At 35.0% G+C, this 25,443-nt stretch overlaps 1 protein-coding gene across 6 annotated transcripts in view; it reads right to left on the bottom strand.

The window, feature by feature from the left end:
• LOC116337509 (calmodulin-binding transcription activator 1) overlaps positions 1–25,443 on the bottom strand; it is a 198,883-nt gene that overhangs the window by 92,498 nt on the left and 80,942 nt on the right. The window lies entirely within an intron of this gene.

Genomic DNA, 25,443 nt, shown 5'->3' with positions numbered 1-25,443 from the left:
AAGAAGAAACAATCGTTTGAACCAAAAACTGTGAAACTCAATCAAAGCATCGAATTGACAAGAACTTTAATTTTTAGCTGCTGTTTTTTGCACATTTAAAATGTTTTTCTTTTCTGTTTATTTGTTGTTTATTTTTATGAGCGTTTGATAGTATTTAGCGAAAATTCGCCATAAAATTTCCTATGAAATTCGCTTTTGTTTACAATGATCGTTTACATTTTTATGTTCAAGTTTATTTGTTTAATTGTTTATTAGTTTAAATTGATTTTATTGGTAAAAAAAAAGAACATCAAACATTTACTTTAGACAAACAACAGAGACACGACCATCAAACCGATCAACTTAAAAGCAATCGAAACACAAGTAACGGAAAATTTTACTTTATCATTATGAAACTGAAGAAAATTACTAGCGAAAAACCGAACGAAAAACAACAAAATATTTTCTTTTCTTCTTTTTTTGGTTTAAAATACGATCACACGACAACGATGACAATGACGACAAATCGGAATAAGGTAATTGTTAGAAAATGCGTTGCATTTATTTTGGTCTTATTAGTAAATATTGTTAGAGGTATTATTCTAATAAATGTAAAAAATAAATAATAATATAATCGTTGCACTCCACTCAAAGGAAGTAACGATACTGAGATTGTGAATGGATGGATATTCGACACGATGCCATGCCACCCCAAATAGCGACGAACAAACTGAACAGTGGAACAGTAAAAAAACATACTGATTTCTCTGTGTGTGTTGTTGTTGTCGTTGTTGTTGTTTTTTTTGTTGTTCGTTCGTTCGTATTTTGTTTAAATAGAAACGTGGAACATACGAACGAAAGAGAGAGCCGCCGCACAGAGAAGTGTATGTTTTGTGTATTTAGTGGTACGAAGTGTGTTTAAAGCCGTTGTTGTCGTCATCGTTTGGTGGTTGCTGCTGCTACTGTTGCCGCCGTTGTCGTCGCCGCCGTTATCCTTGCCACTTCATACAAACGGAGAAGAACCACAGCTTTTGGTATGCGCACAGGGTGCGCATTGAACAAGCGCGTATGTTTTTCATTCGACAAATAAGGGGAATATAATACAATTTTGATGTAATTGTGACATAAGTATATGATTATCATTTGAATGAGAATATTTACCTGCATTCATTTTAAATTTGTGACTGCATTCGTACTCAATGCATGTATATTCAATTCTTTCGTAACATGGTTCTAACGTTTCTTTTGGAAACCGTCAATAATAATTAAAAAAAAACGATTAAATTCATTTGAAAAGCTCAAAATCCTTTATTCTTTCTTATTCATTAAAAAATACACACACTTTTGATAAAATTAACAAATTGCACCAAGTGCCGGCATAAATGGAAGACTTTATGTTATTTGATGGGAGATGGTTTGAGTTTCGCATCATCCTGTGAAGCGGCATGTGTGCTTTTTCATCGCATGTGCACGTAGAGGGAATAGCACATGTACAATAATCCTAACAACAATGATGGTTCGACTGAAATAGACAGAGTCTTGTTGTCTCACAAACTTTGAATCGCACACAAACACCATGTGCACATTTGGCATCCTTTTCAATCCAATTGATGGCATATACCAATATGTATAACGGTTGTCTCCTTCTTCTGTTTTTCTTTGCCATGCTGTTTCCTATCGAATGACTTCATTTCGACTATATCTCTCTTTTTCTAAGTCTCTGCATTCATTTGAGCATTTTGCTTGGAAAAATGTGGATTTTTTTTAGACAAAACTTGTAATCTTTTGATTTCATCGAATATTTTCCAATATCACTTTTTAACACGGCAAAAATTTGAAAGTCTTTCAAATAAAAATGGGCTTTTTAGAGTAATTTCTTTGTATTTGAAACATATAGCTGAACTCCTCTGACACACATGTGACGTTTGCTTGGAACTGTTGATAAAGTGGGAAAATCACTTCCGCATAACACTGTCGAAAGGCTGGAATGTGACAACAATATTTTCACTCGACAATGATTAGGGTAAACATTTTTCCGAATGTCCCTTGATAATTTATTTGAAAAACAAAAAGTATCTCTTCTCTCAAATGATTTCCGGTCGCAACTTTAACCCTTTTTCTTTTAATATTTTAATTTTTTTTTCGATTGAAAAGTTCGTAATCATATTGGCTTTGAAATGCTTGAATATTCGATTCTAGACATGGTGACACGAGCAAAGCTCACACATACTGCCGCAGTATAAGCAGGTAAAAAAAGACAAATGATTTTCTTTGCGAATTTCACTCAAACAATAGAATTGAGTTGGAATAATAAAAAACTTTTAAATTGAAAATAGACCTTTCGCATTCCATTCAAAAATACATTATCCTTAGTTCTTTGTTAGCAAGTAGACATAAATTGTGACATTTGACTCAGCTCTGAAAATCAGCGCAATGATTCATGGTAGAAAATGAACAATTGCAATTTTTATACCATTGACACTTTAGCTAAATTGTTGAAGTTACAAAGATAGCCTCTCACGGTAGCGATACCGGGGACGGGAGGAACAATTCCAAAAAAAAAAAAATCGAAACTGTACGAGGGTAATTAGATCTCCCAAAAATAAATTGATTAGGAAAAAAAAGTGATCCGGGTGAGCTTAATCCGACTCCTCGGACTCCTGGGCAGAAGCTATTGTTAAAAATTGGAATTTGAATATCAATTAAACATGAAATGATTTCGGAGTCTCTGCTGAAAACTTGAGAATGGTAAAAGAGCTGATAAAAGTCCTTTTCCGATTACCCTAAAAGTGTGCATTTCACCGTATGCCAATATAAACATTGAACCGCATGCCGTCTCCCTTCTACCAGTACATTTAAATGTTTTTGCTTCAAATGATCAATTTTATACAGTTCGACTCTTCTAACTTTCGCGCTTTTCATCGTTCAAATTGTCAGAATGAGAGCACCATAATGTGTGGGGAAATTACGATTTGTGCGAAACGAACAGCATGTTGGATACCATTTTCCATATGAAACGATTGGTGCAAATGTGACGACTATCCGCTGTTGTGTTGTGTGAAAGAGAGATGTCATGGTGACTTGTATGTGTTCCATTGTCGTTCGTCGAAATGCACTTTGAGTTGCGATACGGAAATGGAATGGAAAACACACTCGTGCAATTTCCCATATCAAAATCGGAAATGACTACAACGAAGAAAAAAAACTGAAATGTTGAGCTACTTTTGAATTTGAAGAGAACACGTGCGATTGCAAATGAAATTGAAAATTACTTGTGTGATTTGGGACCAGGCATCAATCTTTTTTACTTTTGATTTTTTTGTTTGTTCATTTGTTATTTTGTTTTCTGTTCGTTGCCATCATTAAAATGTTTCTTCATTGGTATTATTTGGTTTTGTGCTGTTCATCCAACCAATTTCAAGCGTAATGTGTGTTAGAGAGTAAAATGTGTTCTACACTTTCTATGGTTGATTTTCTAGTAACATGCACTTTTCGTTAAATACATTTTTTTCTCGATTTTTTTTTCTCTCTTGTATGTATTCAAACAAATGCGAAAATAATGAAACGAACGGAAGCCAGCACACGAAATCAACTATTGTATAACGTTACTTTTTTTCTCCTTTCTCTTTTTATTTTATTCGTTGTTGGTTTTTTTTCGCTCTCATTCTATCTCGATAGTTTGATGTTTATTTGCTTGTTTCGAAACAATATAATTTTCGTTCTAAATTGAATATATATATTTTGGGTTGGAGCTCTTCAGCTCATTTTTTTTCGTCTTCATGTATGTGAAAACCTTGTCTCTGAAAAGCTTGTCGCTGGCATAAAAAATAAACGATTTCGTGTAACACACCATCCAATTTATGTATTTTCGGTTTGAGTATGGAACGAGAAAAAATCGACAAAAAAAACGGGTTATTAGATTAAAAATGAATATTTTATGTGGGCCGTTTCGCAAATACTTGGAAAATGAAGTCTTTGTAAACAAACGAAAGCGCCATTCAAAAGGAAATTAAAACAAAATCATCTTTAAATTTATCAAAAACGTCGTTTTTTTGCTTCACAAACATTTGCTTATCATTTTTTGGAACTGTCTTTGCCATAGTTTTGCCATCAACTGGATATCTGCTTTTGCGTCACATAATCACATACACACACTATACACTCGATATCGATTCAAAAAAAGTTCATGGACAAATGTTTGCATGATTTTATGCTTCCGGCCAGTAAATCTCCGACTGTCATATTAACATACGTACATTTTTCACGCTGAATTCGCATTAGAATTTAAGAAATTATTCAAATTCATGTGATCGATTTTTTAGGGTGTTTAAATCACTGTTTTTTTTAAAAGAAGGATGTATGCAATTCAAATAGCCACCTGAATTCTGAACTCTCAAAAAATTCTCAGTTTTATATTCTCCAATTATGACGAATAAAATTCGGTTTTTGTTTCGTTTCACAAACGGCCAAAACGATTAAGAGGTGAACAAAGAAGAGAAAAAAAAATAGAAGTAAAATAATTTTGAATGCGTAACATTTCTTCTCTCTTCTTAATTTCTTGCATAATTTTCAAATAATTATAATGACTTGCTCGTTTAAACCGGCGAAGGGAAAAAAATACACTTGCAAATACAAAGAACACATAGAAGTAAGTGCTGTTCAAACATTTTGCTCGTTTTCAAGAAAAGCCATTTTCAAATGATTTAATATTTAAGATCCACCATCGCAATATATAATTTTTCGCTTCAATTTCCACTTCAAGTGGCCGTTTCGCTCTCGCTCTGATCTCAACTTCTGTTTTTTATCTGTTTGACTTCGTATTTCATCATTAGCGAAACAACGTATAAAACAAGGCACACACACACTCCTAAAAAAAATGTAGTAACAATGAACACGAGGACCACGGCGAAATGAGTGCAACTTTTTTTCTCGCAAGTGAACGTTGAATTAGCTTTTTATGTTAATTGAAAAACAAGTGATAAACGCTAAAAATATTTAAAAAAAAAGCGTTGCACAATAAAAATGGAACTACCAAAAAACAACAATAAGGCGACCATGAAAAGAGATAAATAGAGAGAGAGAGAGAAATGCTAGGAGAAACGGTTGAAAAAGAGACGTAAGAGTTCAAGATGCGAACACTTGGCGTAAATTATGGACATATACATAAAGTGGTGATGTTGAATGGTCTTGAATCTAGTGGCGCGTTTCGGTGGTGTGCGCGCATCACATCATTGGGCTGCAATGAATAAAAGTTTTCGGTTTAATCGTGTGGCTTTTTCAGAAATTGCATTAACATCGAACTAAGCGTTCGTAAATGGACTGAAAGGGAGAAGTGAAAAGGTAATTATGGTAAAATGCAGACGAGAGAGCTTGAATACAATAAAAAAAACTTGCACAACAAATGCAAGATGCCCAAACACATTGACATGAAAAAGTACTGCAAATTCTTCAATGAATTTTTTTCTTGTTGTTGAAAGAACATAATCTGCTTTTTTGGACCATTGCACACAAATGCATAATAAAACAGAGAATGTCGATTAAAATGGAGACACCATCATTAATGCGGATATGATGGTGATTGTCACGTGAAATTTGATTTGAAATATGAGACAACGCCGTACGTATCGTACGTCGTATACTAAATGTAACAAAAGCATATTGAACACAAAATGTTGTTTGTAATGCGCATGGAAGAGAGTGGCAGAGAGTGAGATTTGTTTTCTTCATTCGCAACAAAATTTTCATTCGCAACAAACGAAAATTTTAATTGCGCTACTTGTTTTTATTGTCGATTGCACACGACATAAAAAAACTGGAACTGCCTCTAAAATGCTAGTTTATTCATTTTAATTGTGTGAATTTATGAATATGATCAATTACATGTTTTACAACAACCAAAGTTAGCCCCGCTAACAATTGACACGATTGAGTGTTCAAGTGGCGATGGTATGAGGCATCGAAATTATGAGTAAATTAAGTGTTTTTTTTTTGTTGATGTAGCAATTTTTCATTATTGGATTATATTGCTACAGTTTTTTTTTTCGCAACTTAACTTTGCTTAATTCGTAGCCATTATCATTTTAATTCGATGGAAATTCGGATTGTAAAGTTTATTCACTCCGGCTTTTTCCCCACGGTACTACTGAATTGAATAGATTTCGAAAGCGAAACACTCTATTAGCAATTCGATTCAAGCCAACAAAACGATTTCACTTCCAATTGTTATTCAAATAAAACAAACTGAAACGACCTTGCTTTTGGTGCTCACCAGCAAATGGCAAACGAGATCAGCGGCGGCGGCGGCGCCGAGGGAAAGAAAAACAAACACGTTCATTTGAATTGCCTAACACTGTTGTTAGTTCGATGAGAGCGACGAAGGAGTATTTTTACGATTTGCGTGTCACTGGTTATCGGATGCATTAGGAATTTTATGCGATAAGCATGAAATGTTTTACGGTTATCCAGAACGATGGTAGGAGGTAAGAAGAAAAAAAATGAGAGAGAACAGCATAGAAAATGACCAAAAATGCGATCAGCCACTGAACCAGCCGCACAAATAATAAAGTAATGACAATAGAATGCAAAGATGTTTATTTGTATCGTTTATAAAGGAATGAATAAGAGAGAAGTAGTAGACAAAATGTGAAAATAAACGTGTGCAAACCGAATTCAAAGTATTCCATTAAAAGCAACACGAACAGTTTAACGATTGTTCTGTGTGCAGGCAGATTGCACAAAGTTTGTTGTGGGCCATGCTTTTTGTTGAGCTTTTATTTTTTCTTTCGGTTTCGTTTAAATGTGCGATTTTGCATTGTTTACTTTTTGGGGGTGGCAAGCTAGAGAAAACGTATAGAGGGAGACGATGTGGGAGAGTGTTTTGTGAGTGAACGAGTTAGCATTTGACTACGTTTAGTGTTCATTTTTGTGTCGTTCCGTCTTTGAATTTATTTCGTTGTGAGTTTTATAAGGGCTATTGCTGTCGCCGTTGTAGACTCTGTTATATTCGTTGTTATAATGTATTACATCCATGAAAATTCTTTGTGCCTCCATTTTATTCATGTCCAATTGTTTTACAATACAAATGCTCATTCAAAAATTGGAGTCGAACCGAATAATAAAAAAATGACGACGACCAAGTATACAGACATCGAAAGAATCGAGCAAAAGCACTACACAATTGGATGTGCGATGTTTTCCAAATGAACACAATGATTTCGGGTGACTACCGAATAAACAATAGAAATAGGCACGTTTGTTTGTCGGTTTTTTTTTCTTCAAAATTCTGTCGCCCATTCGTGATCACGGCTTTTATTTCACAAATGCATGCGTGCATTGTTGTTACCGCATACACTGTTATACAAGACACACACACAAAACAATGGAACGCGCGGTTCAGTGTGTGTATAGTGTGACGACACACACTTTCAACGAAAGATTGAAACATGAAAAATAAAAGAAAACGAGAGAAAAAAAGCAACATGTAAAGGCATACACAGTATTCAGCAGGCACAATGGTGTGTGCTCTTTCGAGAGCGCGCGAGAGCAAAAAAATAATACACCAATAACAATAATTAAAGTTGTTAGTTAGTACATCGTTATCGCATGCAATTCACGAATATATATTTATATAAAAAACAATGCGAAAATGAGAATGTTAGCGAGATAAATGGGCGCGGGGAGAGAAGAGGGTGAAAAAGTGATGTAAACGAGAAATGCACTCGTTGCCTAACGGTGTGCATGTGGCGTATGCTAGGGGACATTCATACTAGAAAAACTAGTGAAACTAGCAGCAACTAGCAGCGACTAGCAAGCACTAGCGTATTATAGTCCAAAGCAAATGAATTGAGGCATGTAAAATATATTGTAGCATGCGTAAGTCGCTTGCAAACGAACCAAGTGAATAGCGGAGACGCACGAAAACGAAGTGAGTGAATAGCGACAACGAACGTTGTTATCCGTTGCCGCAATACACTCACTTCGTTATCGTGCGTCTCCGCTATTCACTTGGTTCGTTTACAAGCGACTTAAGCAATACTGTTGTTTCTTTTATGTATCATACGATACGTCTAGGTAATTTCAAAACACTAGAAAAACTAGCAGCTACTAGCAGAACTAGTGTACTCACTAGTAATACTAGTAAGCGATTAGCGAATACGTAAATAAAACTAGCTTACTAGAATTGCTACGAATGTCCCCTAGGGCGTATGTATTTATATGCATGTGTGTGTGTGTTATTAGAACACAACATTTGATTGCCCATCCCATTGCATTTTATCATATTTACCAAAGTGCTGTGCTATTGCATTGGTATTTATCTTTGACCTCTTTGTTTTCACAACCTACATTTGTATGCATTTGCAAATTCATTTCATCAAATGTGTACAATTACACGACATAGCCTAATCCTTGCACAACACCACCACAAATGTAAAGGTGTCAACGCACAAAATGTTCGTTCATTCGACTCAAACCGAAACTCATTTGATGAATTATTTTGCACATTATTATTATGTTGTTGCCTCGATATACATCCCAAAGAAACGTAAACAATCTTAACATTTTGAACTCGTTTCGAACGAAAACTTGCAATTCGTTTTCGAGTTTTTCGAATTGAGTTAAAGGTCAAGGCTATTAAAATATAGATCACAATGATACTTTCTATTGTTCGATTTATTTCAAATTCCATTGTATAAATCAATAAAACATGGATATACGACAAACATTCAGAGATGATTAGATTCAGATTGTTGAATCTAATTAAAGGCCAAATTTAAATAAACGAATTTTATCGGATCTATTTACATAATTAGGCAGCATTATATAAGGTTCATTGGGATATCGAACTATTGCTGACAATGGCAATTGGTACATAATAATGTACTGATGATGTTTTCAATGCACTCAACCGATTTTCAAATCGAGATTTTTCACATTTTGAATTTAAATCTTTTCTAACTCCATTGATGCACACTACTGGAGTCATCATTTAAATGGATTAAACATTTGAATGGAAAACTTGGGAAAAATCAATTTAAAAAATAGATTGGTTGACTAGAAAATTCAAGGGTTAAATGAAATTCTTGGAACAAAATGAATGACTAGAGGGAGAATTTTCATCAAATCTGAAGAGCTTCTTAACCTTAGCAAATCGAAAGATTTTATAAAGTGGAAACTACGTCCCGGAAAAAGTGAAATGTCTGCCCACCTATCGAAATGCGAAACATTCGAAATCGGGACAAATGACAAATCGAAAGATTAGAAAAAAAATATAAATCCTTGTCAATGCCTGTCTCAAAGAAAATGTAAATCCGTGTCAATGCTAAAAGCTTAGTATTTATTTAATTGTAAGAAAGCACAATGAAACAATTGATGCATTCAAAAGCACCAGAAGTGTGTATTTTTCATGAATTTAATCTCTTGAAAATATTGAACAGTCAATTGCTCCAATGAATTACTTATTGTGCTACGCTGATGATGATATTCTTGGCAAATTTTGTTTGCATACTCTGTCGGCTAATAGTTTTGTCGGCATTACAGTACTATGTTTCAAGAAACACTACCATCTCTTAATTCATCTATTAAGATATTTTAATTTTTCGTTAACAATGTTCAATGTGCTTTTTTCACAAATCTCCGTTTCTCTTTACGACTGTAGCTGGTAAATGTTTGCCTTTGAAATGCAATAAAGTGATGTTTGAAGATCCAACAATCGATTCGGCCATTTAGATGAACGGAACGGGCCAGTGTGTGATACCACAAAAAGAAGAAAGACAAAAAAAAACTCTTATGCAATAAGACATGAAGCAGCCAAAGAAAAATACACTTAAAACGAGTAAGTATGCATTTTTTTGGTGAGTATGAAACCGTAATCCGGCCATCCGGAAAAGAAAATGGAAGTAGGCTTCGTCATGAATATGAACCGAACCGAAGAGGTGCTGAAACAGGCGTTAATATAAGAATATAATCGAAATTATTATTATGACTGTTATTATCATTGTTATTATTATTATTTCATATTAAATTATTGTTATCTCTTTTTGGCACTTGCCACCACGAAAATCGTGATTCCCAGAGTTGGAGTTCGAAATGCAAGCAAAGCGAACGGATGTGCAAACTATATTGTATGTGCGTGGCAGCAGCGACAACGACGCGGTTTACTTGATGATACATGTCGACAAAAGAGGTACCATGAGGATAAAGAGGTTGGTACCAACTGGCAAATTTATTCAATTTTTTTTGCTTTTTTTTCTTTCTTTTTTGCGTCTATTCTTCACTTGTCGTTGCTTGTCGTTTTACTTTTCCGCACACATAGTGTAAGGTGAAAAGTATTGTAATCGGTCAAAATTTTGAAAACTTCAGAAACATGTTTTCTACCTATTATTGAGGTCAGAGAACACGAATTTGGCGTTTTTAAACATGGTTTTTGTTAATCTGTACGTCGTACGTTGTACGTCGTACGCAAAATTTGTTCATCGTAGGAACTTAATTCAAAATCTGATTGTACAGGATGATTGGGGGTCGCGAGGAATAGAAATCATTAGCTTTTGAACGACTCATCCCTGCGACATGACAGTGTATTGCAAAAAGTGACATGGTGGCGCCATGTACAACATGGTGGTGAAAGAACAAATTTTCATGTAAGAGCATGTACGACCACATTATTGATGTTAGTTGTTATCAACTTGGATGAAATAATTTGTGGTCGCAAATGCAAAATGTGCGTGGTCGCAAAGAGTGATCATAAAATTTATCCATTTTCAAAAATAAAATGTTTACAATTAGAAAATTCCTTGCGATTTCATCATTTTTGTATTTAAAATTTATTTCGTTTAAAAAAAGTAGAAGAAAAAACAAATCGTCTATCACAGTGTGGTCGCAAATACGTTGTGTGGTCGCACATGCAAAGTTTGTTCTTTCACCACCATATTACAGGTACATGGCGCCACCATGTCACTTTTTTCATGTCGGGGGGATGGAACGACTTTGGTTGATGGAAAAAAATTTCATGCCTGGAGTGATACCTATGAAAAAGAGTCCAATTTTCGTTCAAAAACGAATATTTTGTATGGTAGGTACTCTTAATTTTGGTTGAAATTCCTCCAAACCCTCCGAATGTTATTTTTTTGTGAAAAAAAAACCTTTGCAAAGTTTCACGCCATACAGACATGGCTCCCATACAAAAATCTAAATTTTTTGTGACTTTAGTTATTAAAAGTGTTTCAAAAATAATTTCTATGGCAAAATTAACGTCAGACATATTTTTTTATTATAATCTTATGTTAGAAAATAAAATACTTTCAAATGTCGTACAAATGGGTTCAACATGAAAGTGTGAAAAATCTTTTCTCGGATACTTCTGCTATTAAATTAAAGAATATTTCGTTGCCAAAGTTGAAACATATTTTTTGGTTTCGAACTTTACGCCGCTTGGAAGGCTTGAAAAATCGAACAAATATTATTTTGAACTTTCTTAATAAAATACGCAACTACCACCGTGCGGAAAAATTCGTCTTACTCCCGTAAGTCTCTTTATTTTGCAATTTTGTTAATAGAATAAACGTGTGTGTGAGAGTGTGTGTGAGGGCGTGTGAGAGTGTGTGAGCGTATTTGAAGCTTTTTGTTTGTATTTCTTTTCCATGGCTTATTATGATTTTCTCCTTAATTCTTTGCTTTTTTTTCGCCTTTGAATGTAGATTTTCTTCATTCCCATCATCAAACTCGCAACTTTTGTATTCGTATTCTTCGGTGGTTAACCGGAATCCAATGCATTCTAAGCCCAATGAATATGAAAACGCGACACGTTACATAAGTTTTCGTAAGCATAGCAAAAAATTGGTTTTGTGGTTGCGACGACATAACACGCTGATATAGCAGAACATTCAACGAAATTGTTTGAAATTTTAATATAGATAATGGCAAAAGCGGCGAGCTTAGTTAAAACTCTTTATTTTTTTTATTTAGATTTCATTAGAGTGACTTTAGACAGCGCATTTTCATTTTGCGCCTTCAATTTATTAGTGTATATAATCGGGCTTCGAACATAATGAAATTAGATGAATATCAGCGTGAAAAAATTATCTTTCGATGTGTTGGTGGTAAAAAAAATTGACCTATGGTTCATGAAAAATGGATTTTTCACCATGTTTGAGATTGTCTAATATACAGAGAATTTAATATGATTAGTTTGGTCTTTCTTTTAAATAAAATCAACGCAATAAGTGAACAATTAATGGATTCGGTGGTTGCGATTTGGTTTCACGAAGAATCATAAGCAATACACACATGCACCAGTTGTTGGTAGCACTTAATTCAAACACATTGTGAGAGAAAAATGGAGTTTCTTTCAACCCCTCTCGTGCCACAGTGGTGTAGTTTGTTGTTGTTGAATGGTTGGCGAATCGATATTTGTTCGCTGATCAGTGATCACATAACTGGCGGCGTCTATAATACATCGAATACTTAATTCTCGTTGTTGCCACTTGCACGCGTTCTCGACGGCTTTCTTCCGACATCTTTATCGTTTTAACTTTACTTTCTACATCTTAACATTGAATCGATTTCTTTTCTCGATTTTTTTTTTTTTCATTCTCAGATAGTGAAATAGTTTAAGCACGACCAAATCGTATTGCCTCTAATCAAGGCAATATTCGACAAGTTGAACTACTTCCATCACACAACCACACAATTTCATGAGATAAACTCGTATATACTATTTTCATCGCCAATTTCCATTTCGTTTAGTGCGCTGTTTTGCTTTTCTTGTCTCGTTTTCATTATCTTCTAACTTTTATCTCAGTTTTGATGGAAAAAGCCATTCCTTTTTTTCGGCGAAAGATGTGTACCGTACACACATTGAAACATATATAAACTATATCATGTCGACAAGTCTATATCGATGATGATGATGATCATGATTACAACAACAATGAAGGACATGCATACACACACATTTTCTATCGCGTGCGCGTGAAAATTCCTTAAACATCTATATTCAATTGCACATATTTTGCACGCGAAGCGAAAGATATGGAGAACGAGAGAAGGAGGGGGGGAGGGGATGAGATAGTGTTGGATGGAAGAGTGAAAATGGAAAAGCTGAAACACAGTGGCTTTGGCCGGATGTATGAGAGCACTTAACAAAACTTGCTGTACAAACAAAAACGTGTTTCGAATAACAAACGACTGATTTCGATTCAATTAAATTCATTTGGAATGAAAAATGTGTTTAACGGTGAAGAGAGCAACGAAAATAAAAATTGAACGAACGAAGCCATTGCTGTGGCTAAAAGTAAGAAAAAACGACGCCAATCGTAAAAACACGATCGAGATTGGGTGAAACGAAGAAGCGAAACGTAGTGTAATTCTTCAAAAAATGAAAAGAAAAAAAATAGAATCGGCGAAAAAAGAACAATTTTTCTGGCATGCCAAAAATGGCCGTAAAACGAGGCAAGTCTTCTTCGCACAAACTGTTGTGTACGAGATTAACGTAAATGTGTATACGAAAACTAAACACGACCGGAGCACAATTGCAACAGGACCAACAAAATAAGATGATGAAGAAGAAAAAAACCATCAGAAGAGAATCGCAAACGAATTGAAAACGGGCCGACAAATAAATAAGAAATGGTTTTTCGAAGGCGAAAAAAAAGACTCCATCGCACTCGTTAAATGAAAATGTTGTATATTCTCTTGTGCTGGAAATCATTTAAAATTTCGATGCCTATTGGCGATGCACTTGCCTTTTGCCAGATTGCACACGACATCATAACGCACAGACTCTCACACGACACCTCGTCCCCCACTCCCGAGTGCTCCGATATGAATGCGACATTGGTAAAATGGAATATAAATGCCAGAGAGAGAGAAACGAATGGAGTTTTCTACATTCACATTGAATGGAATACAGCAAAAATGATTTTAACCGAAAAAGTCAAGTGTAGTTTTTGCCTCGATCCTCCCCAATCCAAAAAAAAAGAAAGATAAATTGTGTGCACACAATGGCAACAGCAACCGTGTAGAATGAATTTGTAGGCAAATCATTTTCTTCAAGCATATTTATAAACCAAAAGCTCTTGGTGTCGGCCAGCATTCGCTTAATAAACACAAATGAGCGCTGGTGTGTGTGAGTGTGTGTGTGTGTGCAGGGTTTTTCATAGATACGTATCTATCTATATCTATAAAAGATATCGTAGATAGATAAAATCTAATATCTATCTAACTGCTATATTAATAATTTAGATACGCCTCATATCTATCTATCTTTACCGAAAAATATCATTAGAGAAAAGATAGATATATACAAATATTTCAATTTTTGGCCCAAAAACGAATATTTTGTATGAGAGATACCCTTAACCCTCCTAGGTATAGAGTTAAAAAAAACTTGAACGGATAGAGTCGGTCCATTGGACCGCCCAAATAATACATACAAAATGTATGAAAAGTCTATGAAACGAACAAAATTATCGTGTAATTCCATTTCTTGCATTATAAACAATGAACGCAGCGACTCCACAATGTGGAGTCCATATACATTGATCAAGTTTATGAAGAAAGGCCAACGATTTTTGCCTCGTTGACATGAATAGCTATGACACAGTTGATCTGAATGATCAACGCCACCTTTTGTGCTGTTATAAAATGTGTTGATTTCATCTTCAGAAACCACACTTTTGTTCGACAGCGAACGAATCATGTTTGTATTTCTTAGCTTATATACACATATACACAAATTCTTTCTTTTTTATTCTTTGCTACATTGCTGAATCTACTCTACAGACATGGCTACCATACAAAAATCCAAATTTTTTGTGGCTTTAGTTATGAAAAGTGTTTCAAAAATTAGGCGTATCTAAATTATTAATATAGCAGTTAGATAGATATTAGATTTTATCTATCTACGATATCTTTTATAGATATAGATAGATACGTATCTATGAAAAACCCTGCTCAGGTGTAGTCGAGCGTATTTTCAATCAATCCAAATTGATATTCACGCCACAAAGAAATCGAATTTTATCAACGAATTTCGAGCGCATTTTACTTTTAAAACACAATCGTAAAATATTTGAAAAATAAAACGACGAAAGGAAACAGAATATTTTGGTTTTTTATTTGTAGTTAATCGTCGCGAAAAATATCTAAAAATAATAGATAGATTTAAGAAAAGATAGATATTCAAGATATCTTATCTTTATCTTATCTTTTTAATTTTTTGAAATACTGAAAATCTTTATCTTATCTAGATACAAATTTCGTATCTATGAAAAACCCTGTGTGTGTGCTAGTAATGTCATCGTTGACGTGCTGTTTTGGGTCGACGTTGTTGTGTTTGGAAGCAAATGGAACTTTTTAATTAGATACAAAAAGAAGAATTAATTCTACAGCACGAAGAAGTTCGACATTAAAATGAATCCTTTTACTCTGCACGCTGTCGCAAAAATGTCAAAGCATTGCAATTTCCTATTTTTCGCCAGAAAAACTTGAGTTTTGACTAAATTACACGCATAGCTTATATAAAGCTATAAATGCACGCATACGAAGCACCCCGACGACTTTTTTGACGAATTGAACATGACAAGAAATGCCAAACGACGTTATCACACGAATAATAAATGACAAACAAAAGTAATTTACTGATAAAGTAAGTAAAAGTCTTTAAACAACACCTGAACAACGATGCGCTGATAAATAGAAAGGACGGCCACATGACAAGAGAATGCAAGAGAGCAAGTGAAAGAAAAACAGAGGGAGAGGGAGTTGGACATGCTGAAACACAAACTCTAGCATGACCGACAGGATATTATTAATATTGACATGCTTTTTCATTGTTGTCGTTTTATATGGTATGCGAACTCAATCCGAATGCAAGTGTTTGGCGTATGCCTTTCGTTTCGTATTTACAGACAGACAGACAATACCAATTATACACGAACAGCAAGCACGAATAAAAAAGTAAAACGCAAATCATCATCAACATCTTAACCCTTTTATTATTCTTCAGATGAGCTTTGCCTTATGTTTTGCATGTTTCGCAACTTTTTAATTTTCCATCTTTCACACACACACACACAGACACACACACACACACACACACATACAATTTTGTTATATGCTTATCTAGATAAAATAAAAGTTCCGGCAACGACATACGTAAAACAATGGTGCCTTTCTTCCATTTAAAAAACGGAGAAAACCACCATGAATCCGCGTTGAAACAGTGAAAGAAAGAAAAACATCTTATATATTGTATGATTCGTAAACGCACCAAAATACAAACGAACTCTCAAACCAAAAGTAAGCTACTGTCATAGATAAATAGAGACAGAGTTCACTGTAATCATTGCAAAAATGAATGGTAGAAGAGATGAACGAACACGAAAAAAAAACATTGAATCAAAGAAATAAAAATGGCAGCTACATATATTTCTTATCACGTGCCTTTCATTTCGATGAAACATTACGAACGAGTGAAAAAACACATCAACTCACCGAGGGAAATAATACAAACCCGAAGCGAGCGCTCACGGTGGCAGTATCAACGACGGAACTGTTTGTGTGTGTGTGTGTGTGTGTGTGTGTGTGTTTGTGTGCGAAAACAGAAGATAACACAATGTGAAATGAAGTACGAAAAATGAAAACCAAACCGAATAACAACCGAAATGAAATGAAATGAATAAATAAATATATTGCAACAAAAACAAATGCCTGATGAACACAGAATGACAACATTCTGACATGATGAAAATGTGTCGTTTGACGTGAGGGAGAGCGATTGCGAACACCATTCACACACATACACGAACAAGTATGCGGTGAGTATATAAGTGAGACGGTGTCAAAACCGTCTAAATCGGTGGCTCCAACGATACACGAGACTTCATAACACTAGAAAAAGTCATCAAGTCGAAGATTAAAAACTCGGTACATTGTTGAACGCGCGTTCCTTTGCAACACTTTTCTTCTTCGTTTCAGATTGCATCTATGTGCCTTCTTCTGTTGTTTTCTCTCGGCCTTCTCTCTACCGCTCCTTTTTCCTCCACACATTATTACGCCCTATTATTATATTCAACGCCATTCTTCTTGTGCTAGCTTTCGCTTTTCGTGCCTTCGTTGCTGATTCTGTAATATTTATGTTTTTTGAGCGAGCGCTTGTTTTGTTCATCGTTTTTGTTCGTTCAGCATTTCGATATATATTATATTCGATGCACTTGCAACTAACACGTCGAATAACAAGTCGCATCGAATGTATGCTTGCTTTTTATATTGTTTTGTTTTGCTTGTTTTCTTAATGCTTTTTTCACTTCCGTACATTTATTTTGTGTGGCTCGTTTATTTTGTGTGTTTGTGTGTGTTCAAGCGAATTTTTCGAACGAAAGAATGACCTTCGATTTTCAGTCATTATGTCGTAATTTTATGTGTACCAACAGTGCTATCGACTGCAAATGGTCGGCAAATGTTGAGCCACTTTTATCAGACATCCATGACGAATGAATGAACGGGACACACATGTGCTCAATGCGTCCCAATACATATTAATGAATTCGAAATTGAAGGTACCACTACGTGCGGTTATAATAATTTTCGGTGAGTTCTTTTCCTCCCACTTCCACTCTCACCCCCTCCCCTTCTTCATTCCCGGCAAGTGCGCCGAGATCATAAGGTGAGCCACAATTTTGAGAAACACAACTACATTTTGTGTGCTCGTAAACCCCGTATTCTCGATGCTGCGGGCATCTTTTTCAATTTTTCCATTCATATCTATCGGCGATGTCAGCATAATTTTTTTCGGTTTCTATTTTTATTTTTTTTTTTTCTTCCTTCAATCTCTTCGATATTGTCTGTTTTATCCAGCCGAGAATATGTTCCGAAATTGCTGGCCAATCGTCTTCCACATATTTTCTATTTTGACTCAAACACCTCAACCACATTTGGCAAAAGCATTTCGGTCGTTGATTCTTTTTATATCTAAGTGAATTAGATGATGGTGAATTCGTTTTTATTCTCTTATGGTCTTCATTTTATACCATTGACCTTTCCAAATTCTCGTTTAATCTTCACCGATGTGGCTACTTTTTTTTCCATTTCGGTTTGCACATATCGAAAAAATGAACTAATACAAAATTCGAATTGTGAAGCACATGCAAACCTCGGCGAGTATTTATGTGTTTAATCTCCCACAAACGCGTCAGCATAAAGTTTGCGGTCACAAAATAATATGATTGTTCGCATTATTATGGGTTTAAGTGTCTCAATTTCTCAATGAGCTTATTCAAAAAAAAAAAAAAAAAAAAAAAACATGGCTTTCTTCGTGTTGCTATTAGTTAACATGATTTCTTCGTTTTTCGCTTGCACTTTCCATGTGTATCACATTTCAGTTTATTGATTCGTTACGAAAAGCGCTTCAATTTATTACGCTTTCCAAGTCGAAACGCTTTAGTTTGTAGAAAACCACGACGTTTCAATCGATGTGAATAATTTTGGATGTATAGTCAATTTTCCCTATGTAAGACGAAATAAGACAATGAGACAGAGAAAATGTGAGCTTTTTTCTATTCGCATCGGTGTACCATATAATTGCATTCGAAAAGCTACTGACAATTAATTCGTGCGATACGGTGTAATCTTCACTAAAAGCAAATGATAATGACGTTGAAATATATATACGGGATGAGTGGATGTGTGTGTGAGAGTAGGTTGGCTGGTGTAAGCGTAACCGCACACATCTGAACGAATGGTGAAGAAGACGAGCGACACATGTATCGCGTGTTTAGTTTTGTGAACATGTTCGATGTTTGTGGTATGTAGCAATTCTTCTCCTTGCAAGCAGAAACATCAACATAGAACGTGTGCGGTGACTTAAAAACTGTGTTATAAGTTTGCTTCATACTTTTGGAAAACGAGAATAAACAAGTGTGAGAGAGAGAGATTGGGAGAGCAAGCAAAATAATGAGACAGAGCGAATGAAGAAGGTACAGAGATTGAGTGTGACTAAGTAAGTATGTAAGAGTGTGAGTGTGTGGTAAATATTATTTTTGTTGTTAATTTCCATAGAAGTTTTGCCGCACATTTAATTTCTCGTTTGAAACACATTTCAAGTCGGTTGTACATTGGACCCTTGCAATGTTTTTTAATTGAATTTAATGCGCTAGTAATCCCTTGCAAGGCTTCGTTATCTAACTTTCAATTTACAGGCGTAAATGAGACCGACGATCGAAACTGGAGACGAGAATGAACGAGAGAAAATGGTAAGCACACTGAAATGAAGTTAAGTCGGTTAGTGTGTTGTGATACACCATAACTATACACCGCCGACGACCAAAAATAATTGCGTCGAAACATCGATCTACTGTGATGTGTATCAAGTGTGTGTGTGTGTTTTTTTTATTTTCTCATTTCGTTTGCTTTCACTGCGGCACGCTCTCGTGTTCATCTAGAGAGAATTTTTGAATGGCTTACATTTTCAACTCAGCCAATGTTGATGGGATGGCAACAAATAAAAGTACATTGTTAAATATTTGCGCTTTTACACTTTGGATACGATGGAATGATATTTTGTTAAAGAACCGTTGGACCGTAGAAGGCTTGAAATGGAAACGCAGCTCTCGCATTCGAATTGTCCTTCCAAATATATGCATACACACAATGACACGGACAAAAAAAATATCACATTCAGACAAAATGAGGAACAAAGAAAACAACAGAGATTAACCGTAAAGTAAATCTGTACAGCGAGCAAACAATGAGCATTGTCTCAACGACATATACAAATGACCGTTTCATTATTATCGTCATCTTTCTGTAGATGTCCATTTGCTGGACATAGCGAACGGCTGGAATTCGTGTGTTAAAAAAAAAACATATACGTATGTGCATATATCGGAGTAACACACGCCAAATGGCAATTGCGAAACAAAATGGGGCACAGAAATATATGGCATCAAATACATATCTTTCGTTTGTTCGTTCACTCACACTCTATATCTGGTGATATGTGACGCAATTCATGTACATATTCCAGCATGGTATGTATGACAGACAACATTTTACGGTGACCTTCATTGCATTCAAGAGAATCATAATAGGTGTGTATGTTATAATAGCGTAAAGCTTTTTACAAACAAAATCCCCTTGGACAAAATCCTCGAATAATTTCCATACACATGCCGAAGTATTTTGTTGGCTTGCTGCTGCACATGGCCTATACCAAAAGCTTGCATACTCACTTTTCGAGCATATTCAATGGCTCCAACATTTTGGAAAATGCAAAATTTATTGGACATTGCCACAAAGAGCAAAAAGAATATTGATAGCCAAAGCAAAATGGTTAAATCATTGGAATGAGTGAAGCACAGAGAAGGAGAGAGAGGATTATATCATAAAAACTAGAAACGTGCGAGAGCAAAGAAGATATATACAAAAAAATAGACTTGAACTCGCCAACATATTTCCATTCGTATCAAGGCTGCTGGAGTCTGTGTGTTTTAGCAACTCAGCGTTAATATGCTGTTTTTGCACGACGAATTTCGATTCTTCGACAGAGTCTCTCTTTCCCTTTTTTGGCTGTCGTTTCCAATTCGAAATAGAATTCGAATCACTTTTTCTACACATCGAACTATGTGTGATGGTTTTCATTGTTCCACATGTGATATTCATATGCGAAATGGATATTTCTATTTCGAGCAGCATATTTGACCTTTATAAGTAACGACAGGCACAACCAAATCGGAGTATTGGAATGATGGTCACATAATTCGAAATGAAATAAAATAAAATTGATAGAAAAAAAAAAAAAAACAAACACACACATACCAATGACATGAATTGCAATGAAAAAGATACAGACAGTTTGAGATACAATGGATTACGGAAGTGAACGAATGAACGAACGAGAGCGACGAACGAAATGAGAATAAGTTATAAGCAAAATAAAAGCACACGAAATTTTACCATATCTTAACATATTTGCGGTGACTCCAAAAACATCAAACTAAAATATACTATCGAACTGTCAGTTACGGATAAATGGAATGCTTAGACTTTGTTGGAAAATTATATAATAAAATTAAGCGAAATGCAAATAAAGTACAAAAGCTGTACTTGATGCTTGAAAATCGAGATTGTAATAAATCAATCAGTATGATTTTCATATGAATAAAATATTCATCGAACACGTCAAAAAAGATAAGAAAATTCGCCAGCAGTTGTTGGAATGCGTTCGTCTATTCGAATGACCGCTTTTAATGTCTTCAGCAAATGAACGTATATTTTTTATTGTCCGGCTGTAACAAATGGATTAAGTCAATGGGCCAAACGAACAGCGAACAATTTGTTGGCAACTATACAAGATGTCAAACCTTTTCAAGCGACGATATGACGATTTTTCAACACTTTTGACACATTCTGAGTTCCATCACTTGGCAGGATCCAGACGTTGAACACTTGAAATAGTTATATTTCGAACATAATCTCGAAATAATTTCCACGGTGATGTGAATTATTTCAACAGATTGAAATTTTCTTCCTAAAATATGGAAAATTGAAAATTCTATAAATCTTAGAATCGACCTCTGCCAGGACTCTCCAAGTAAATGACGGAAAGGATTCGAAAACACTTCAACGCATTCAACTGAACAGTGAATAATTATTTCGCTCTTATTGCAAAAGAAACGAATTTCGGTACACACAAGTATTAACTTCTTTTCAAATGCCATAAATTGAATACACTAACATTTCAAACATGGTTCGATATTTGCGTTTTTGTAAAAGTTCTGATTTTATAAGTCACCATGATTTTTTATTCCTTTTTTTATGAACTCCATTACAGAACTTGATTATCTGTCTGTTTCAATTTTGAAAGTTTCGTTCATTGATTAAATTGATGTTCGAAGCACTGTTTTTATCGATAAATTAGCTCACATTTTAAACGCTTTAAGCGTTTGCTTGAATTTAGTAAATGATAACTTATTCTTCAATTCATTTTAATGAACTTTTCGGTCGTTTTCAGTAATATCATTTTATTACAAAAACTTCGAATCGAAACCTAATTGAGTGTCGAGTGTCAGTTGTCAAAGTTCATTTTGACTCGTGTAATCGATTTATCTATATACATGAATGTCGAATCGAATTTCAATTCATTTACACGTCAATCAAAGTCTACCTGATTTTTTTGCTCTGTTGCCCATTCTCTCTCGTTCGCTCCATATTTATTGGAAAATGTGTTTTAAATGTGACAATGGAACAAATGACATCGAATAAAAACTTATATTTATGCGGTCCCTCTTTCGCAGTTAGAATCGGATTTTAAATCATTTTACTTCGATACAATATTGCATACATTAATAATAACATAATCATCGATGTATCTTTTGATTTGTTTGTCCGATATTTTTCGTCCATATATATATTTAATGCATGAAGAGATGCATCACAGCACGCATACAGACTATCATCAACAGTTTCAAAATGAAGTGATTCAAGTGCTTGAACAAAATATGTGCACATTTGTGAATAATTGATGATCATGCGGGTAGTGAATAGTTTTGACAAACGACCACAACAATAATATCATACGATGCGAAATGCAATTGCAATTGCAATTGAATAAATTGTTTGTGTGATTTTGAAAGCAACATTCATTTGGATGGCAAATGGAACTTCAACTCAAATCGTCCGTCGTTCATTGCATATTTATATCGTCTTTAAGCGGGTTGTATGTAGTCACCATGCTTCGTTTGAATAGATTGCCGATTCAAATTTGTCGGATAAAATCAAAATGCCACGCGATTCACTTTGCATGGAAAGAACAGCGAGATGAAAGCGTTTTGGCGAGAATAAGCAAGCAGCTGTGATTCGCTCTTCGATTCGGTATCGGCAAGAGCTCAAGTCGAATAACGTAAGAAAATGAAATGAAAATGGAAAGAGGTTGATGCAATGAATCCATTTCGATTAAGCGGATTAAATGATGAGTGAACATTTGAAGTCAGAAAAATAAGCTGTATTTCTTGAAAAATGGATAATACTTTGAATAAAGACTTACGTCTCGTTGCACTGCCTTGTGATCCATGCCAGAGCATCTATCCTATCTTATGGTAGTCTGAACGAATTTTATTTATTTTTTCGAAAGCTTATTTAATTGAATCGAGAATTCAATAGGCGATACCGCTTGTGCATCTTACCAAAACCGAAATGTGGGAATAAAACGGAATACAAATATTATCAAAAATGCCGACATCTATATGACGGAAATTTACATTTCATAAGGCACTTCTTGTGAAAATGAAGAAGTTATTGGATGGAGATTGGTTGAAAATGGTAATTGAAACACCGAAAGTAACCGGCTGAAATATTCTCGGTCAGGCTCAGGCGGTCATTCGGTTGAGCGGTCCTTGGTCTGATGTTCAGGTCGGGACTCCATTGCAATTTCTGTTATCCAAAAAGTGTTTGATGTGATTAAGATCCAAATCGTGACTTAAAAAATTCAACGCAGATGGCGCACACTCGCAGTAATTGATATTCCAACGAATGTTTAAATGAATAAGAGAGTATGTACGATGGGGATCAATGAACATTTAACGGACTTATGTAAGTTAAAGCCACACGGCAGTTCGTTTGAATCGTAATTTCAAAAGGGCAGACGATATGGATCCAAACCAAAGAAGAAACCAAACTGACAGCTTACGAAAACATACGCCATTTACGTCGTTCGACATACCCCCTATCTCTTTAACTCATCTTTTTTGTCGATTTTTTCCCTTTTTCTTTCGCTTTTTTCGGTTGTCTAATGAGATATGCGGCAAACTTCTGAAAGGCAAAAAACTATTCAACCAATTGGTCGAACAATTTATAAGGTTGCCTCCACGATTTGCTTCAATTTTATTTACATTTCTTGTCATTTTTCATGCCGTCAAGTGGTAAAGCAAAAATCAAAGACAAGATCAAAAGTGTACACTGTTTGCTAAATGACGTCTCTCCATCCAATTCCATTTTCTTTCTATCTTTCAATAAAATAACAATTTTCAATTATATAGAATCGACGATAAAAGTTGTCGTCCACCTTGACATTTTATTGAAATTTCATTGGTGTGCTGTGTTCGAATTGCCATTCCATTTTATTCTTAGAAAACATAATTGCCGCTTTAAAAAATAAAAAAAAAAACTTACTCATTTTACAAACCAAAAATTTAAAGTGCCGTAAATGAAAGAAGAAAAAAAAATCGTTAACATTCTGGGAAAATATAAGAAATGCAGCGTTCATTCCAGATAAACTTCGTATTCAAACTTTATTCTTTAATTTTTCCCTTCTTCTTCTTCTTCTACAACAACTTCCACTTTTTCCGCCACTAAATGCAATTATCATTTGTGCTGTTGTGCACTTTTCAAATTGTGTTAGTGTGTGTGTGTGGCCTCTTTCTTTCAGTAGATGAGATGTTAAAACAAGTGGCCAAGAACACACACACACATACATTACATAGAGAGAAAAAACAGCGACCAAAACTCAACTCAAGTGGCATGCATCTTTGGAACATGATGAGAAACAGATAGAGAGAGAGAGAGAGAGAGAGAGAGAGAGAGAGAGAGAGAGAGAGGAAGCCCCATGTTGGGGCTCATTCTTCTGAAAATGGTTTTCTGCAAAACTTGAGATTCTCCTCTCGATCCCCGAACACCATGACCATGAAGCGAAAAATAAATGAATCACATGAATTGACCCTTTGTAACCAACCGCCGAACAAACGAAAGACGACAACGGTACAACAAATGAGATGGCAATCGCAGAGGGGACAAGATTGCACCAAACATTCGAATAATGAATAACAAGTGCTGTATATTTTTCGAGTGAAATTAAAGAAATAATAAATTCAAGTTGAGCATCTTCTTCAAAACTTCTTTGTGTCATCGCTCCATCTCTTCGTAGTAATTTCGTCTCTTTTGTTTCTCCTTTGTTTCTCTCTCACTCACTCATACATACTTTTTCATTACTTGTCTTACTTCAAGTGTGTGCCGGCAAGTGAGCGAGCGCACAAGCTAACAGATGGATGTAAGACAAACCAAATGTATGACATTAAAAGCGTTCAATTCGCATTTTGGCAAAACATTTTCAAATGAAGATTATTTTAACAAAAAACATTCATTACAATAATTGTATGTGTTTCATTCCATTTTTGGTTTTCGATGAGAGCAAAATACTTTCTCTTCAACCACAATTGAGTCGCGATGGGAATTGAAGACGGTGGTTCGTTGTTCACCGTCGCATGTTGAGGTATAAGCACAAAATTATTTTTATATGTATTTTCAAATCAAAATTGTGTACGCTTGCTGAGCTGCAAACGGGTAATATCAAGCGGTCGGTATTTGTATGAATTTGAAAAATTTATTTGCAATTTTCATCAAATTATATTCTAAAAGAAATGAGTTTAACCAAAAACGTTGCCATTTCGTTGCACGAAATCTAAATGGTCATAAAAA

The sequence above is a fragment of the Contarinia nasturtii genome, unplaced genomic scaffold (assembly GCF_009176525.2).
Source record: "Contarinia nasturtii isolate CC-2019 unplaced genomic scaffold, AAFC_CNas_1.1 Cnas_scaffold_285, whole genome shotgun sequence".
NCBI classification, from domain to species: domain Eukaryota; kingdom Metazoa; phylum Arthropoda; class Insecta; order Diptera; family Cecidomyiidae; genus Contarinia; species Contarinia nasturtii.
This window is presented reverse-complemented; position numbering and strand designations above follow the sequence as displayed.